Source organism: Symphalangus syndactylus, chromosome 14 (genome assembly GCF_028878055.3).
Source record: "Symphalangus syndactylus isolate Jambi chromosome 14, NHGRI_mSymSyn1-v2.1_pri, whole genome shotgun sequence".
NCBI lineage: Eukaryota > Metazoa > Chordata > Mammalia > Primates > Hylobatidae > Symphalangus > Symphalangus syndactylus.
Genome location: NC_072436.2, coordinates 95617350 through 95620640, shown reverse-complemented (window position 1 = coordinate 95620640; position 3291 = coordinate 95617350). Strand labels below are relative to the sequence as shown.

General features: G+C 48.1%; 1 long non-coding RNA gene across 1 annotated transcript; it reads left to right on the top strand.

Moving 5' to 3' along the window:
• Nucleotides 1-543: 543 nt before the first annotated feature.
• On the top strand, nt 544-3035 carry LOC129462495 (uncharacterized). Its single transcript, XR_008650864.1, has 2 exons — nt 544-1391; nt 2263-3035. It is a non-coding gene; the product is annotated as an uncharacterized lncRNA (long non-coding RNA).
• Nucleotides 3036-3291: the final 256 nt, after the last annotated feature.

Here is a 3291-nt window from a genome sequence, read left to right as displayed (position 1 = left end):
GGTTACAGGCGTGTAACGTCCAGCTAATATTTTTTGTATTTTTAGTAGAAACGGGGTTTTACCATGTTGGCCAGGCTGGTCTCAAACCCCTGACCTCAAGTGATCTGCCAGCCTCAGCCTCCCCAAGTGTTGGGATTACAGCTGTGAGCCACTGCACCCAGCCAGAAATGTTTGCTTTTGTTATTATTGCCACATATATGCCTCATCTTGCTCATTTATTCCACATGAATAGGATTTATGTGCCAATGAGATGACAAGCTTCCTGTATCCTTTCCTCCCCAACACACACAGACACCCAGTCCAGCCTGGTGTGCTCAAGCAAGAGCAGCTCAGACTCTGCTCAGCCTTTTGCTTGTGAAGTAAGCTTGGGCAAATTATTAAACCCCTGCAATCCGGCATGCTCATTTATAAAAGGGAGCTAAGAATAACCTGCTTCACAGAGTGGCATAGAATTTACATGAAATTTAGATAAAGCTACTAGTAAATATCAGCAAAGCTCAGTGCCTGGCCTGCTACAGGCACTTAATGAACGTATTAATGAATATTTGTAGTAGGCATTGAATGAATGTTTGTTCTCCCCAGTACTGGGCAAACAACAGCTCATTAAACACTTGGTGGCTTCAGGTCAGTTCTGAAGAGCATGTGTTAAAGGGGGTGGTGGCATCAAGTGACCAGCCCCACCCTCCACCGCTGGCCACACCTTCCATAGTGACCACACTGAGAAAACACTTAGATGGACCGATGGGTGTGAATCCCTTGAGAACAAGGCTGCATCTTCTCTCTTGCACTTGCCAGCATCTGGCACAGCTGGGTATTAACCACACAAGACACAACCCCAGCGGCGGCAGCCCTGGATGTCTGAAATCCTGTCCAGAACATTGAGAGAAAGCCAGAGAAGGAAAGCTGCCCTCAAACATGCCCAGGATCTTGCTGGAAATGGAAACTAACAAGGATGGAAACTTGACAGCAGAAAAATACAGACCAGTTTGAAGTCTACCAACCTGGGAGTCAAGCCACATTGAAAATCAATAAGGCATCAAGGCCGGGAGCTCGGAGAGCTGACTAGATACCTGCGTGGGCCTCCTTTAAAGAGGGGAAAGCTTTGAAGTTGCAGACGACCAATAAAAAGACAGCTGGCATTTACAGCTTCAACTCCTCCTGCTTTTGCTTTTCACCGTGTTGCTAAAGCTGCCTACAAAGCTGCTCCAGGCTGGAATCTTGGCCCAGGTCGACAGAGCCCATTCCCATTCCATGGACAAGAACAGGGGCTCTTGGTGTCCTCTGGCCAGAGATTGGTGATCAACTTCAGGCACGCTGGCAATTTCCCAGGACAACCCCGTCTTAGGTTCTGAACATCAGAGGCAATGGCTAAGGTCCCCCAAAGCACTTTGGTAAGTTCAGTTAGAAGCAGGCTAAGTGGTGGCCAAGATAAGCCTCAGAGAAGCTCATGCTCTTCTGGGATACCTTCGCTCTATTTAGTGTGTTTTCTGGTCTCCTGCCCATTCAGTGTTCCCTTTTCAGTACCTGTAACACCAGAAGGAGGAAGGGCCTTCTGGAATGAGCCCTTCCCCTCAAAGATGGAGCAATCCAGGTACAACAGCTTAGTCTAAAAGGGAAACAATAGTTACAGTGAGAGGGAGCTGGACCCTGATTCCCAGCCCAATGCCTAGGATTTAAGATGCTGAAGCTGGAGGCTCTTCTTTCTTCTCTCACTTCTCTATTTACCACTCACAGGAAGCTCCAGGACCTTCCTCTTTCTTCAGTAAGCATAGAAAGGGTTCTCAGAACTAAGGGCTCCTGGCGCAGTCAGGGAGACAAGACTTAAAGCATAAGACATCCAGGCAAAAAGCTACAAAGCAGTCTCAGAATGAATGGAAGGTGCTATGCTATGCAACATATATGGGCAATGTCAGGCTTAATGACCAAGCTGAGCTAATGTCAATAAACAGAGAACTATTAGGAAATTCATTAATCAAGGTCTTGTTTATACTCCTATTTGTCAACCAAATTATTTGTTTGACTTGTGGCCTCTTTGGTTTATTATGGCCATTTCTGTCATCAGCAGAGCTGGGCTGCTGGAATTTCACACATAGGTAGTCCTGCCTCTGTCTTCAGCATGCTCCTGGTCAGCCTTCTCCCAGAGTCACACCTCTCAGCAGGGGCCAAGGTCTGTCTTCAGTTAACAAATAACCGTTCTTTATAATCCAGTGGTTTACCGGGCCTTAATTAATTGATTTGCTAATCGCTGTTTCCTGTTTCCAGGAATGAGCCCGGGAAGTTGACCTTTGAAGCACTCTCCTGCTCTTGGGGGCACGTCATCAGGAAGAAACTCCAGGCTGAAAACACAACTGCAAGGCCAACAGGCGGGGGAGCAGCTTTCTCAGGACACCTGAGGTCCTGCCCCACCAGGCTCTGGTCTTTACACACCGTCTCTCACTGTCCTCCAGCCCCAACTGCACTTTGCCTTCCTCCTTCCTGAGTTCATGCTTGCCCCTCCCTCAGCATCTCCCTAGCCCCAGCCTGAAGGCCGACCTCCTCCAGAAAGCCTCTCCCTCACCACGAGGCCAGAAAGAGTCTGTCCTGTCTCTAGCTTCTGAGTTTTGTAGTCCCAACGACTGTCCCTGCTCCACTGACACCTTCCATACACAGCTTCGTGAGCTGTGCGCGTCTGTGGGTACCAGAGGGTAAGTTCGAGGGCCAGCTGACACCTACTGTCTCTACCGTCTCACAGATCTGCATCGGGTTTCCTTGGCCCCACTCCCCCACAGACACACATACATGTACACACTCACACACACAACGCTGGACCAATAGAGAGAACTTTATCAGTAAAATGTAACTATTTCATTACACCAGAAGCTAACCGTGTTTAACGCCCTACCCCCAAAGCAAGTAGAGAATGACAATTATGTTGGTAATGAACAAGGGCCTTCCCACTTCCATCCCCTAAATTACACTAATTTCTGGAGTTTCCACCTTCTCTGAGCCAGTGCTTCCATTTGGGAAATAAATATGAAATGATTTCTCCATTCAAAGTGACAGATCACAGGTTTCTAGGTAGCAGGCAGGGGAACCTGCCTCACAAAGGTAGACATCCTTTATGACTTTGAAGGGAAAAGGGCGAAGGGCCTTGTGGGGAGTGGGAGCGAGGATCAGATTTCTCCAGAATCACTTGCAGTAATATCTATCCTCAGCAGCCGCCCTGTGGATTCTGACACATCTCAAAAAAGCAGGGGTCTGGAAAAAGCAGTCAGCATCTCTTACCTTCTGCAAAAAGCTACTGTGCAGACT